This window comes from Rutidosis leptorrhynchoides, chromosome 2, assembly GCF_046630445.1.
Source record: "Rutidosis leptorrhynchoides isolate AG116_Rl617_1_P2 chromosome 2, CSIRO_AGI_Rlap_v1, whole genome shotgun sequence".
NCBI lineage: Eukaryota > Viridiplantae > Streptophyta > Magnoliopsida > Asterales > Asteraceae > Rutidosis > Rutidosis leptorrhynchoides.
The window spans coordinates 495,691,525-495,709,103 of record NC_092334.1 but is presented as its reverse complement, the minus strand read 5'-3'; positions in this window follow the sequence as shown (position 1 = coordinate 495,709,103).

The window sequence follows — 17,579 nt, the reverse complement described above, 5'->3', positions numbered from 1 at the left end:
ATGCTTTAGTACTTCGAAATTTATATCATGTCCGAAGGAGGATCCCGGAATGATGGGGATATTCTTATATGCATATTATGAATGTCGGTTACCAGGTGTTCAATCCATATGAATGATATTTTTGTCTCTATGCATGGGACGTATGATTATGAGAAATGGAAGTATGAAATCTTGTGGTCTATTAAAATTATGAAATGATTCTTTATGATAAACTAATGAACTCACCAACCTTTTGGTTGACACTTTAAAGCATGTTTATTCTCAGGTACGAAAGAAATCTTCCGCTGTGCATTTGCTCATATTAGAGATATTACTTGGAGTCATTCATGACATATTTCAAAAGATGTTGCATTCGAGTCGTTGAGTTCATCAAGATTATTATTAAGTCAGTTATATTTGGATATATTATGAAATGCTTTACATGCCTGTCAACTGTCGATGTAACGAAAGTTTGTCTTTTAAAAATGAATGCAATGTTTGTAAAATTTATCATATAGAGGTCAATTACCTCGCGATGTAATCAACTGTTGTGAATCCTTTGTAATCGATATGTACTTCGTCCGGATGGATTAGGACGGGTCTCTACAGTTGGTATCAGAGCGGTGGTCTTAGCGAACCAGGTCTTGCATTAGCGTGCCTAACTGATAGTCGTTAGGATGCATTAGTGAGTCTGGACTTCGACCGTGTCTGCATGTCAAAAGTTTTGCTTATCATTTTTATCGGAAAACATCTGCTTATCATCCTTAGGAAATTACCTACTCATTATTATTAGTCTAGACACATTTTACTGCATTGACTGCATGAATAGTGTATAGACAAAATTCATATCTTAGCGTATCTGACAATTCATTTCTTAGTGTATCTGTTACTGTAGACCTTGCCTGATATCTCTCGTAAATTTGTCCTTAATTTAAGGGATCCTGGTACTATATATATCTATGCAAATTATGCATTGAGAATACCATCTAACTATCAATTGATGCCACTAAACTCTTCATACCAAAAATCTTTCCTGAGATCGTTTAAGATGGCCTCTACGAATCGACCAAGTTCCTCTGACTCCGAAGACAGCGTGACAGGAGCACACCAACCAATCAACTACCGTGATTACTGGAGAAAATGGGGATGGGTTCGCGACATACTCACTCTATGGAGAAAGGAAGAAGGTACTCCATATCATGAATCAAATCTACCACCTAACCTTGGAGTACTTGACCCGCTCACCGGCGAACCCGTTCGCAATACCGTTTATACCCTATTTGCAAGAATTTTTCGTCTTGAAACGACCATTAATGGAACTAGAGAAGATATCCGACCTCTACCTCACATTGATAAACAACTCGGGTTAGTAGAAGAAGTTAGAGAACTCCGAGCTCGAGTATTAACTTTAGAGAGCACGGTATACAATTTGCAATCATCAACAGTATCACCAACACCAGTAACATCACCAGCCTTAGCACCAATGGCACCAGTACCACCAACAACCCAAGTTTCAACAATCCATGCCTCAACATCTCATTCTGTACCTCGAGTATAATTATCGTTCCACAAATCATTCTACATCATTTATCTTCGTTCGACATGACGATTATGTAAACTCTAATGTTTTAGAGATTATGTATCATAGTTCTAATCGTAAATCTGATGAGTTTAATATCACATTGACTCATTAAATCCATAATTACATCTGAAGAAAATATATATGTAAATATATTTTCATAAAGATTGTGATTAAAAATTCTTTCGTACAAACTGTTAATGGTAAAAATATTTTAACGGGTAGGTAATACCGAGAAATATTTAAGATTTCACATTAATAAGTTACATTGTACAGTCTTCGAATCTGATTCAACGGTCGATTACCATCCTACCTACATCTATCGATATACGAATTCGTTCACCACAGAATAACCATTTTCATTCAAATTCAATTTCATATTTGGATTTTTACTTACCAGAATCCAACAAGTGGCATAATGAACAAATAATGGACACAATAAAAATTGATTAGAAACAGACTAATTAACAATATGGAATTTTGTTAAGAAACCATGCTAACTGTTCCAGCTAACTGTTCCTAGCTAACTGATTACATTCTATTTATCGCATTTTATTTATTGCAATTTAATTATCGCAATTTACATTCCCGCAATTTTATTTATTGTCATCTAATTTCTGTTATTTACTTTACGCACTTTAGTTATCGTTATTTAATTCCGGTTATTTATTTTACGCACTTTAAATATCGGGACACGTATACAAGGTTTTGACATATCATATCGATGCATCTATATATATTATTTGGAATCACCATAGACACTCTATATGCAGTAATGATCGAGTTCTCTATACAGGGTTGAGGTTGATTCTATAATAATATATATATATATATACTTTTGAGTTGTGATCGAGTCTGAGACATGTACACGGGTCCCGATACTTATTAATTAATTCGGATATTATATATTAAGCTATATATGTATTATCGGACTGTTAATTGTGAACTATCAAATATGGACTGTCAACATTGGATAATTAAAATGAATTAAAATATTGATTATAACATATGAAACTAAACATATCTTCAAGTTTGCCACTTGATCTCATCTTAAACCTCATCTGTATCTTGACGATTACAATCTGCGTTCAAACCTTTCATGATTCTTGAAAACACCTCAATCGATAGGATGAATCAACCGCACTTCATCTACGGAAGGAAAGGTTTATGCATATAGTTATGCACCTGAGAAACTCTCGACAACTGAGTAAAAGTTGAACACGTAGCCGCATCAGATCCTTTGGCATTTATTAGCAAAAATAACTTTGCGATCCCTTTTCAAAGTAGCCAATTTGTTACAGCTCCAGCAAGTCAACTTCGACTTTTCATTCGAAGTAGCCTTACTATAATCCTTGTAACACCGGCCATTTTTTTTTTTTTTTTTTAACACACAGCGGAAGACTTTATTAACAAACACACTATAAGTCGCGTCATTACATTAATCTGAGTAATTAAGTTTAAGTTTACACAACGGTGTTACGTTATTACAAAACATTATTTATACAAAAGTTCACATCAGAGTTGGGTTGTCAAACATGTCTTCTGCATCCATACCCATCCCGACTAGCAGTACCTAAACCTGCAAAGGGGGAAACATGTGGGGGATTAGCGCACCGCTAAGTGAATGGAATCTATCTAACAGATATAACTTAAGCCACACACAAGCTATATACATCAACAATACCTGCTAACTACCAACTAGCATACAATAAGACAATACGAGGATCGGAGGCTTGTACGAGCACACGACTCCCAGCTGATCGGGCCTGAGTCTACCGATAGTCCCTGCTACTCAATTAACAGTATAGTTATCCAGATGCAGGGGATGCATCATTCACACTGTACTCCACAATTAGTAGCCTATGGACCCAACCTCCCCTAGGCACGGTTGACCTCATACGGACTCTAACCTCTCCCAGGCACGGTCTCGAGTCCCCAGTCTCCCTAGGCCCGACTGGTGCCATTCACACAGTGTACACATAATTCACATACAACATCAGGCAAACGGTATTATTCTATCATGGCAATTCCTACACTATGCATGGTAAAAGAGTCAACCACAGTAGCATGATATGCTACTTAAACTCTATCCGTAGATAGACCCACTCACCAATTACCAGCAACTGCTCAGTTATTATTTCTGAGCTTCCTCCTTGTCCTTTTCTCCTGAGAACAGCAAAAACCAAGTTAGAATAGTGTTCCCATCAAGATTAGACACACTGACAGCGAATTATAGCAAATTTGTAAAAAAATGCGTCCGCTAAAATTTTCATGCTTAACACTTATGCACTTTCAAAATTTACATCCTGAAAATCTTAAAAATACACGGACAGCATAACGGCTATAAATCAACACTTAGTAAAATTTTCACTGTCTAAGACCATCGGTCGATGGTCCCATCCATCGGCCGATCTTCAACACACCATCGGTCGATGGTCTCCCCCAATCGGTCGATCGTCAAAATTACATCCGCTGGTCAGAAATCATACACCATCGGTCGATGGTCTCGTCCATCGGCCGATCGTCCTCACCATCGGTCGATGGTCAACGACCATCGGCCGAAGGTAGTTCATCAGCTGCAACAGCAGCAAAGTGACTGGTTTCAACCCAAAATCACCAAATCTCAACTTTGGACACGTTTTTGACCTCAAAACTGGTTACATCTTTTAAACTAAACATTTAGAAACATAAACCCACAACTTTTATGAACAAACAACAACAAATTGAACCAATTTAGACATCAAAACCCACTTTCATAAAACTTGACTAAAACACCCATTTTGACACTGATTTGATCACGAAATCAGATAAACTTTACCTTGTTAGAATCACAACAACATAAGGAACGATTTGACACCAAAATCAAGCTTTAATTCGAGATCAAATGATTTAGGGTTGTTTGAAGGAGGTGAAGTTAGGTGAGAGTGAGTGAGAGGAAGGTTCAGGAGCAATTGAGAGGAAATTAGCTGGTCTCACACTTAATTTGGGGTTAAAACCTCATACCCCACAACACACGGGTATTTACCAGTTATCTGATATCTTTCGCACAAGATTAGATAACCCAAACGAGGTCCAAATAAAATAAACAAACCTGTTCTGGGACCCTTGTCACAAACTGGTCACAACACAATTATATTAAAATACTAATAAAATAATTAAAATAAAAAGCACTTAAGACTAAGCACAAACCCTAAAGGCAAAAATAGACAACTTACAACTAGCCCGGGTTTCAGTCTGTTACAATCCTGATATATACAATTACCCTTTTTATAACGGAGAATTCTTTTATATTCCACCATATTATCAGAAGACGTACCAGCAGCCTCGTTGTTTTTTTTGGCTTAAATCTCTCTGACAAATCATTATATTTATTCATTGAAACCCTATCATATACTCATCCGCATCTTGTAACGAGAACTGCCATACCAATTACCGGGAATCAGCAAATTTGTATTTTGAGTCTCGCAACGTTTCCACATCAACAGTTATATGTATCCATATAACATTTATCTCTTAGAACTATGATCTTCCATTCTGAAATTCAGAAAAGCACCCAGTTTGTGAATTAATGCTCTAAATTTTGAAAAGTTGAATGAAGCAACAAAAACTATGGATGATTTTAACAGTCAAAAGTTTGATAAAAAAAAAGATACGTTGGAAAAGCTCAAAAGGAAGTTTGGTACTGAAAAAAGAATTGAGCAAACCATGAAGGAGACTCTGAGTAAATCACAAGGACTAAACTTGTACATAAAGAACCCTGATGATTCTGTTTCTGATGAAGTCTTTAGTGAATATCTTGCTCCTTATTTATTCTAAATCCTTGCGAAAGGATTTTCTTCATCAACATTCGATCTCAGAAATTCTGAAAATATCATCATAAATATCTTTAATATTTCCGAGAATATTTTCATAACAATTCTTATCTGAAATCATTAATCTCTTCGTGCTATCAGTGTTACATCATATAGAAACTGTTAGTTTCTATATTCTGTAAACTTTCGAGCTTGAAATATGAATGTTATTGAAGTAATGTTGGGAACTGATGCATGAGTTAGTATAATATAATGACACTTGATCAACGTGATTATATTACAGTAAGTCATGCTGAGTTTCTAATGGAACGTGATGATTCACAGATCATAACGTCATCATGGGCCATGTTACACGACTCTTACATTCTACCCAATCTCCAAGTATATCAAGAACATATATTCTTAATAGTTCTATCTTTTCAGATATTCTAGTAATTTGAAAAATCAAGATCGTGCCATTACGATTTCCTTCTAGAACATTAACTATGTTCATTTCAAAATCCATATCTACGAATTCCGGACCATTATTCGCTTGACTTGAAGTCGGGAAGAGGAGACGAAAGTATGGAACTCTTGAATATAAAGAAAATATAAAGCTCGACAACAACACATAAATTACAAACCGTGCATATCAATACGTATTTCCACGTAAAGGCACGGGAAAATTAAAAACACTATAACCCCAAGATAATAGTAGAAGTAAATATAATCCTCCGGTGGTAGATGAAAGAGAAGAATGACAGATATGAAAGTTAAGAGTATATCAAGGATCAGAACTGGATGGAGCATATTAATGAATGCTTTAAAAATATGAATCAGGGGAGAAAGAATGGAAGGTGTGAGCTGTGAAAATAAGGAAACGAAGGGAGTGGATTTATAGTAAAATATCCGACAGAGCAATCGAAACAGATTATTGCATTTAATCAAAGAAGATCTGATTTCCTATATCGCCGAAGAACCAAATCTTATTACGAAGATTTTCTTTAAATCCCATGAATTCCGGAAATCAATCATAACTACGTCATCAGTTCCCTCTCTTGCGATAGCTTCGATTATACTCTTCGCGTAATCAATTTTTTTTTACCTATATTACTCACTGATGATAAAACTCTAATTTCTAGCTCGGATACGTCATGAAAACATACTTATTGTCAGCCATGACCATTCCACTCAAATTTCGGGACGAAATTTCTTTAACGGGTAGGTACTGTGACGACCCGGAAATTTCCGACCAAATTAAAACTTAATCTTTATATGTTCCAACACAATAAGCAAAGCCTGTAATGTTGAGTCTCGAAATGTTTGAACTATTTATATAGATTCATTTAACCTGTGACTATTTCCGACGATTCACGAACAAGTGTGTGTAAATAAATATGTAAATATATATACATGTATAAATATAAGAGTGCATATTAAGTTGTATTAATAAAATACAAAATAATCATTTGAATTGAAAATGTAAAATAATGTACAAGATAATTAAGATTAAAATTTATTTATGATTTAAACGAATTCTTATTTTTATTTATTATCATTTTTATGATATTATTTAGTTATTTTATTAGAATTATTATTAATATTATTAGGGTATTTACTATTAATATTTATTAAAAATAAAAATAGGGAATCCCATTATGTTAGAAGTAACTATCAATTTTTTTTCTTTTTCTTCACATGAAAATAATTTACGTACTTCATGTCTCCAGTTTGTTACAAGTCTACTTCACAAATCAATTGGAAATCAATTTCTGTACATTCATCTTTTTCACCATATTTTGATTTAGAACAAATTTTCAAAATGTAATAATGCAGTCATGTTAGGAATCGTCTATCTAAACTATCTGTAAGTTTTCAATCCTCAATTCTTTCTATTAATTTCTAATTTGAGAGTCAAAGTTTTGGTTTTCAAAGTCAACTAAGTGTTCTTGAATCAAATTCGAGTTTGTTTTGATATCTCTAGTTAATTTGATGATCCATAAAGATTATAGGAATGATTTACAACACAATTCATGTTGTAATCATAACCTATAACACTCTTAATCTAAAAATCAATTTTTGAGTTCTTGAGTTCTTCACAGTGATATACACTAACGTGAATTCGAAACAAATTTCAAAAAACTAAAAATGTAGAGTTGTTAGGAATCATTTACTTAAACTTCCTGCAAAATCTCAAGTTCCAATTCTTGATAACGAATTCGAATTTGCGAGTCAAAGTTAAATTGTCAAAAGTCAATTGTTTTGTTCTTGGAGAAATTAGAGCTTGTTTTGATGTTTTAAGTTCAATTGACGATTTCAATAGTTTTTAGGAATGATTTGAAACATGTTTCATGTTGTAAAGATTGTCCAAAACGAACTCAAAATTGAAAACAAAATCTTTTTTTTCTTCTTGGCTACGAGCAAGCAGTAGGATTTTTTTGTTTTTTTTCTCATTTTTTTTATATCATGAACACATTTTTATTTTTTGTTTCATGTTTGTTTAGAAGTCCTAAAACCATTTTGATGATTGACTATTAAGAATGAAGTTGTTTGATTGTTTAGATTTTGGTGAAGAAGATGAAGTGGGTTGAAACATGTAATAGATAAGTATTTGGATTTGTATTATAAATCAGAAAAACTGAAATGGAGGAATGGTTAAGGGTGTTGATGAGTGAACGAGAGGTCTCGGGTTCGAGCCCGGGCTTGGTGCAATTTTTTTAAAACTGACTCCTAAGGTAGTTTTATACTTTTAAAAATTATTATTATTATTAATATTATTATTATTATCCTTAGGTATTTCTACAATTATTAATTTTACAAAACAAAAGATATATATGTAAATATATTATTACATAAAATATACTAATATTACATAAAATTATGTTTCAACTAATATTATTGATATAACATTAATTAAATATCAAATAAGTATCATAATATATTATAAGAATAATTAATACATAAGAAATATATAAACTTAATTGATTTATACTATAATGTGTTAATACTTGATATAGGTTCGTGAATCCGAGGCCAACCCTGCATTGTTCAATGTCGTCATATGTATTTTTACTACAAAATACAGTATTGTGAGTTTCATTTACCTTTTTACCCTTTATATTTTTGGGCTGAGAATACATGCGCAACTTTTATAACTGTTTTACGAAATAGACACAAGTAATCGAAATTACGTTCTATGGTTGAATGATCGAAACTGAATATGCCCCTTTTTATTAAGTCTGGTAATCTAAGAATTAGGGAACAGACACCCTAATTGACGCGAACTCTAAAGATAGATCTATCGGGCCCAACAAGCCAAATCCAAAGTACCGGATGCTTTAGTACTTCGAAATTTATATCATGTCCGAAGGAGGATCCCGGAATGATGGGGATATTCTTATATGCATATTATGAATGTCGGTTACCAGGTGTTCAATCCATATGAATGATATTTTTGTCTCTATGCATGGGACGTATGATTATGAGAAATGGAAGTATGAAATCTTGTGGTCTATTAAAATTATGAAATGATTCTTTATGATAAACTAATGAACTCACCAACCTTTTGGTTGACACTTTAAAGCATGTTTATTCTCAGGTACGAAAGAAATCTTCCGCTGTGCATTTGCTCATATTAGAGATATTACTTGGAGTCATTCATGACATATTTCAAAAGATGTTGCATTCGAGTCGTTGAGTTCATCAAGATTATTATTAAGTCAGTTATATTTGGATATATTATGAAATGCTTTACATGCCTGTCAACTGTCGATGTAACGAAAGTTTGTCTTTTAAAAACGAATGCAATGTTTGTAAAATTTATCATATAGAGGTCAATTACCTCGCGATGTAATCAACTGTTGTGAATCCTTTGTAATCGATATGGACTTCGTCCGGATGGATTAGGACGGGTCTCTACACATAGTGTATATTAAATATATTTAATTTTGAGCTTAAATGGTAAATGTCTGTAACTTTCGGTTGACGTTTAATTATTTTAAAATAGATCTAATATATATATAAGAAGTTCTAAAATAAATGTTGTTTCAAAATTTGATTAAAAAGACAATAGTTTTGATAAATATTTTTTTTACCATTTCAATCTAAGTTTTTGTACTCCGTACATATAAATTGGAACAGAAAATAAATATTTTTTGAACCTTTTTGATCAGGTTTCAAACAGGTAATGAGTGAAATAATTAAATATGTTTAATCAAAAAAATTGAGATTTTTAGGAACACTTTTATATGTTAACTATTTAGCAATGGACACAATATAATACTCCGTGAATTAGATATTATTATTAAAGAAACCATTATTTTTTTATCATTAATAATATTATTATCATTTTTTTATGATTTTTGTATCATTATTACTTATTATTATTATGGATATAATGATGATGATGATGATGATGATGATGATGATTATTATTATTATTATTATTATTATTATTATTATTATTATTATTATTATTATTATTATTATTATTATTATTATTATTATTATTAATATATTTATTAATTATTAATATTAATCTAAAAAAAAAGTCAAGAACTAGTACCATTCCGTTACCCATTTCAATCCAACTTTTTCAAATTTTGTTTTCTGTCTGTAATCTGTTAGATGTTAATTTCACAACTCAATTAGGATCAATGCAATCACTCTATAAAAGAATTATTCTGCAATTCATTAAGTAAAACATAAAAAATCACAAAATAAGCTCGACACTCTGTACATTCATCTTTTTCACCATATTTTGATTTCGAATAAATTTCCAAAATGTAATAATGCAGTCTTGTTAGGAATCGTCTATCTAAACTATCTGTAAGTTTTCAATCTTCAATTCTTTCTATCAATTTCTAATTTGAGAGTCAAAGTTTTGGTTTTCAAAGTCAACTAAGTGTTCTTGAATCAAATTCGAGTTTGTTTTGATATCTCCAGTTAATTTGATGATCCATAAAGTTTATAGGAATGATTTGCAACACAATTCATGTTGTAATCATAACCTATAACACTCTTAATCTAAAAATCAATTTTTGAGTTCTTGAGTTCTTCACAGTAATATACACTAACGTAAATTCGAAACAAATTTCAAAAACTAAAAATGCAGAGTTGTTAGGAATCATTTACTTAAACTTCCTGCAAAATCTCAAGTTCCAATTCTTAATAACGAATTCGAATTTGCGAGTCAAAGTTAAATTGTCAAAAGTCAACTGTTTTATTCTTGGAGAAATTAGAGCTTGTTTTGATGTTTTAAGTTCAATTGACGATTTCAATAGTTTTTAGGAATGATTTGAAACATGTTTCATGTTGTAAAGATTGTCCAAAACGAACTCAAAATTGAAAACAAAATTTTTTTTTTCTAGCTACTAGCAAGCAGTAGGATTTTTTTTCGTTTTTTTTTCTCATTTTTTTTATAACATGAACACATTTTTATTTTTTGTTTCATGTTTGTTTAGAAGTCCTAAAATCATTTTGATGATTGACTATTAAGAATGAAGTTGTTTGATTGTTTAGATTTTGGTGAAGAAGATGAAGTGGGTTGAAACATGTAATAGATAAGTATTTGGTTTTGTATTATAAATCAGAAAAACTGAAATGGAGGAATGGTTAAGGGTGTTGATGAGTGAGCGAGAGGTCTCGGGTTCGAGCCCGGCTTGGTGCAATCTTTTTAAAACTGACTCCTAAGGTAGTTTTATACTTTTAAAAATTATTATTATTATTAATATTATTATTATTATCCTTAATCAGATATTTCTACAATTATTAATTTTGCAAAACAAAAGATATATATGTAAATATATTATTACATAAAATATACTAATATTATATAAAATTATGTTTCAACTAATATTATTGATATAACATTAATTAAATATCAAATAAGTATCATAATATATTATAAGAATAATTAATACATAACAAATATATAAACTTAATTGATTTATACTATAATGTGTTAATACTTGATATAGGTTCGTGAATCCGAGGCCAACCATGCATTGTTCAATGTCGTCATATGTATTTTTACTACAAAATACAGTATTGTGAGTTTCATTTACCTTTTTACCCTTTATATTTTTGGGCTGAGAATATATGCGCAACTTTTATAACTGTTTTACGAAATAGACACAAGTAATCGAAATTACGTTCTATGGTTGAATGATCAAAACTGAATATGCCCCTTTATAGTCTGGTAATCTAAGAATTAGGGAACAGAAACCCTAATTGACGCGAACTCTAAAGATAGATCTATCGGGCCCAACAAGCCCCATCCAAAGTACCGGATGCTTTAGTACTTCGAAATATATATCATGTCCGAAGGAGGATCCCGGAATGATGGGGATATTCTTATATGTATATTGTGAATGTCGGTTACCAGGTGTTCAATCCATATGAATGATATTTTTGTCTCTATGCATGGGACGTATGTTTATGAGAAATGGAAATATGAAATCTTGTGGTCTATTAAAATTATGGAATGATTATTTATGTTAAACTAATGAACTCACAAACCTTTTGGTTGACACTTTAAAGTATGTTTATTCTCAGGTACGAAAGAAATCTTCCGCTGTGTATTTGCTCATTTTATAGATATTACTTGGAGTCATTCATGGCATATTTCAAAAGATGTTGCATTCGAGTCGTCGAGTTCATCAAGATTATTATCAAGTCAATTATAGTTGGATATATTATGAAATGGTATGCAAGCATGTCAACTTTCGATGAAATGAAAGTTTGTCTTTTCAAAAACGAATGCAATGTTTGTAAAATGTATCATATAGAGGTCAAGTACCTCGTGATGTAATCAACTGTTGTGAATCGTTTATAATCGATATGGATTTCGTCCGGATGGATTAGGACGGGGTGTTAAAGTTGGTATCAGAGCGGTGGTCTTAGCGAACCAGGTCTGCATTAGTGTGTCTAACTGATAAGTCGTTAGGATGCATTAGTGAGTCTGGACTTCGATCGTGTCTGCATGTCAAAAGTTTGCTTATCATTTAGTGTCGAAAATTATTTGCTTATCATTCTTAAAGTCTAGACACGTCTTACTGCCTTTATTGCATAGACAGTGTATAGATAAGTTCATATCTTAGCGTATATGTTATTGTTACCTTTGCCTGACAGCTTCCGTAGATTCCTTCATAATTTATGGGATTTTAGTATTATATATGCATATGTAAATTATGTATTGCAGGGTACTAATCTACATCCTATAATCTATTTCTTATCGAAAATCCTTCATCTGATCGTACGAGATGAATTCCTCAAGCAGTTCGAATTCCTCGGATTTCGATGGCTATTCCGATATGGAGTTTCACCTATCATGTAACGACCCGCACTTTTTCGATCATTCTATACTTATAAGATTAATATTTACATAAATTAAACCTTGCCAACATGATAAGCAATCCAAATTGTCGAGATTTATATTTCCGAAAAGAATTTTACACAACGTTTGACCGTCTAGTTTGACCAATGATATCACGAACTATACAATATATGATAATTATACGTTTGTGTATATATATGTATATATACATATTTAATATGATTAAGGAATGTTTTAATACCTCATTTTATATTAATAACAACAAGTTATATGTGTATTTTGAAACTACTAACTTAAGTTTTCAAAACGATAACTATACGTAACGTTATTTGACTTAAATACTTAAGACTATAATGTTTATACATATATTGTATAAGTAATGTATTTAATCACTTTTAAGAACTTAAATACATAAAATCATATAAGTGTATTCACAAAAGATAGCTATATTTGAATCCTCATTCCATTTTTCACAAAATTTCTATACGTATATTTAGAGTATTTGTACTCGTATCATACCTAGCTCCTATACGTATTTACTAATAGTAAATACACATCAAAATCACCACCTAACCAGCCATTATTCATGCCCTTAGAGCTAGGTAATTACTTTTGAATCATTGCAAGACTAATTACAAAAATACAAACTAGAATTTTGTCATGTTATCCTTAAAGATCACATTTTTAGGAGTATATATGTATCATCATTTTTGATTCATTTTTACTTCAATCTCTTAACTAAAAACACACACTCTTTCTTACTCTCTAAACTCCATAACAATCCAGCAAAGTTCCATAAAGATCTAGCTTCAAAAACCATACTAAAACACCATAAGAAAACCATACAAAAACACTTCAAGAAAACCCTCCAAGAACACCAACTTACTTCCAATCTTTCATTCACCTCTAGTACCCTTTTGATTCTAGCTTCTTACTTCTCTTTTACAGCAACTTCATCCAAGGAACTTGAGGTAGAATCTATGTTCATAACCTTATTCGATTCATATATATATAGCTATCTTATTTTGTGGTACAAAAGTTTAACAACAAGAACATAGTTTGAATGTTTTCAAACTTGTTTGCAAACTAAATAGATCCTTCTAACTTAACTTTTAAAATACTTCAAGACCTGTAATATAACTTATGTATATGCTAATTTAACAAGGTAAAACTTGGTTTTTCAAAGTATAAGTATTTTTAGAAAAATGGTCATTAAATGATTTTGTTGTAACAAAAATGTTTAACTTCATATGTTTCACTAATGTTTCACTTATGCCGTATGATTTTGAATACAAACCAAGGTATTTACAGTTCATAGTCTTAAAGAAGAACTCGATCCAAGAAGATGGCAATTTGAATCAACGAAAACGGATTTGTAACGAAGAAACTATGACCGAAACAAAATTGGTTATCCTAGATCATTTCAACTACGGGATCAATTGGAAAAAAATGATATAAATCACATATTTCTAAGATAACATGATATTTTATATATATGTACTTATAATTCAATTTTATATGGTTCAGGATCACCCGTAAACAATACGAGAAGATTAATCATAAGATCCCATGTTTGTACGCAACACGTCATTTGACAACACCGGTACTTTATGTACGCAACACGTCATTTGACAACACCGGTACCATGGGTCAAGATTAATCTCGACCAACACATATACGATGGGGTTTTATTGATTTCGTTGGGGGTTTTATTTATTTCATTGCGGGTATATTAAACATCTAAAAATGAACCATTAAAATTGAATTACTAACATCGGACTGCTAACTACGGACTAAGGAATTATTCAAAGTATTAAAAGTATAACAAGTATATATATATATAACGTTTGTTTTAAAATGAAAACATATTGATATATTATATATGGATAGGTTCGTGATATCAACCGGAAGACCGAGTCAAATTATTTATATCATCAAGACAAGAGTGAGTATATAGTCCCACTTTTAAACTCTAAATATTTCGGGATGAGAATACATGTATTTTATGTTTTACGCTATGGACACAAGTAACTGAAAAATATATTCTACGTTGAGTTGTACCACTGGCATACTTCCCTGTAGCTTGGTAACTAATATTTACAGCGGTATTGTAAACGCGAATCCTGTTGATAGATCTATCGGGCCTGACAACCCCAACCGGACTGGACGACCAGTATTCAACGGTTGCACAGTACTTCGTTTTGTGACTACACTTGGTACGGTGTAGTAAGATTTCATATTAAAGGGAATATGCGACGTGAAAATGTTAAGTATGGTTACCAAGTGCTCAACCACTTAGAATATTGTTATTGAAATGTTTATATACGAAATCTTGTGGTCTATATATATATATTGCTGCGCACTAAACCTATATCTCACCAACTTTATGTTGACGTTTTTAAACATGTTTATTCTCAGGTGATAATTAAAGCTTCCGCTGCATTATGTTGAATCTAAGCAGGATCATGCGTACTCATATTTGTGTCAAAAATAAAACTGCATATCCGAGGACGTGTGTTGTAAAATATGCTAGAAATCGTGTTGTTATTATCATTTGTAAAGTTTGTAAGTCGAAGATTATCGTTAAACGATAATCATCTTTTTATTGTCTAAAGCTTGTAACAAAAATAATGGTTTGGTTTGTAATGTATAATATATGCAGTTTTCCTTTTTAAAAATGTCGCATATAGAGGTCAATACCTCGCAATGAAATCATACGTTATCTAACACGTTCTTATGGTTAAGGACGGGTTATGACATGTGGTATCAGAGCGGTGGTCTTAGCGAACCAGGTTTGCATTAGTGTGTCTAACTGATAAGTCGTTAGGATACATTAGTAAAGTCTGGACTTTGACCGGGTCTGATTTAAAAAAAAACCATTGCTTATCACTGTTGGTTAAAATTTATGTGTAAATATTATGTAAGTACTAATGGGTTAGTTGTTGTGTGATAGATGTCGGGCTCGAAACTTATTATCACATTCAGCGACTCCGAATTAGAATCTTCAGATGGCGTTCCAGTCATTAACCTGTCCGATGACGAAAATGATATCCTTGGGGAAGACTCACAAATTCCGGATGAACCAACTATAGAGAACCCGGAAAGTGAACCCGAGGAGGAAAGTGAACCCGAGGAGGAAAGTGAACCCGAGGAGGAAAGTGAACCCGAGGAAGAAATACAGGAAATTACAAAAGACGAGTTCGAACTAGGAAAGAAACGAAAGGCTAATGAATTAGAAAATCCAAATCCCGAGTTTAATGAGAATGATGTGGCACCAATTCCACTCAACACTACCACCCCTATTCCCGCTATTCCTATTCGTTCTGTCCCGGCATCCAGTTCTTCAGTCCCACAGCCAAAATATAGGCAGACAGTTAGGATAAGCGTTAAGCAAATCTTTGTGTCTAAACGTCCTAGAAAATAGATCAAACGATGCGCTGCTGTGTCAAACCATGGAACCGAATAATGTTTTGTATAATATTAATAGTGTGGTTTGCTTAATGTTCGATGTAAGATAAGCATATGTAAAATATTGAAGTATGAAATGCAATAATTTTCCATGGTTAAGTATTATTTAGATTGTAGTAATTGATTCTGTACTAAGCTATTAAGTATGAACATTAACGGGTAGGTACTACCCAAGATATAATTATAAAACGCTAATAAGAAGAAAAGGCTTTTATAATAATACCTAGTTCATATTATTAATAAGCTATAAATGTACTATAAATACACACTACATCTATAATATTCCATGTGAATAATTATTTTCTTTCATTAGGAAATGGCGCGATTGAATCGAATGACGGAACAAGAACTCGAGGAACTCATCAACCAGCGAGTGAACGACAGAATGTTATGGGTTGAGGCTGCAAGAGCTGCTGCAGTTAACCCAAATCCTCGTGTAGGATGCTCCTACAAGACGTTCCAAGCTTGCAAGCCATCATCATTCAGTGGAACGGAAGGACCTATCGGTTTAACCCGATGGATAGAAAAGATGGAGACGGTGTTCAAAATCAGCGGTTGTGATGAAAAAGACATGACCAAGTTTGCATCGTGCACTTTACAAGATAGTGCACTCACATGGTGGAAGAATTATGTGAAGGCGGTAGGAGGAGATGTAGCTTATGATACTCCATGGGAAGAATTCAAAGCGATGATAATCACCGAGTATTGTCCAAGGAATGAGGTTATTAAGTTAGAAGATGAGTTACGAAGTTTGAAGGTGGTTGGTACTGAAATCACCAACTACAATCAGCGATTCATGGAATTGGTTTTACTATGTCCTGAATTGGTTCCAACCGAAGCACGGAAGATTGAAATGTACAAAGGTGGTTTGCCCAAAAAGGTCAAGGCAAACGTTACAGCATCGAAACCTAAGACAATTCATGAAGCTATAACCATGGCGAACGAGTTAATGGATCAGGTCATTCTGGATAAGAAAGTATCCAATACTGATGTGAAGGTATCAGGTAACAAAAGAAAGTGGAATGGAAATTATGATCGAGGTAACCAACAACAATCTTTTAAGAAACAAGAAACCATACAAGGTGCAGGTGGTGGTTCAGGCTTTGGTTACAAAGGACAAAGTCCTTTATGCAACCGTTGTCACAAACATCACTTTGGTTACTGTAGTGTGGTATGCAACAAATGTAATCGACAGGGTCATCTTGCTGAAGATTGTAAGGCTCTCGTTACAAATGCAAATGGTAACAAGACTCCTGCCACCAACGCAAATAGAACTGCTTTGGCTAACATTACTTGTTTTGGGTGTGGAAAACAAGGTCATTATAAGAGCCAGTGCCCGAATCAGAATGGCGGACCTGCACGTGGAAGAGCGTTTGTTATTAATGCTAGAGAGGCACGAGAAGACCCGGAGCTTGTTACGGGTACG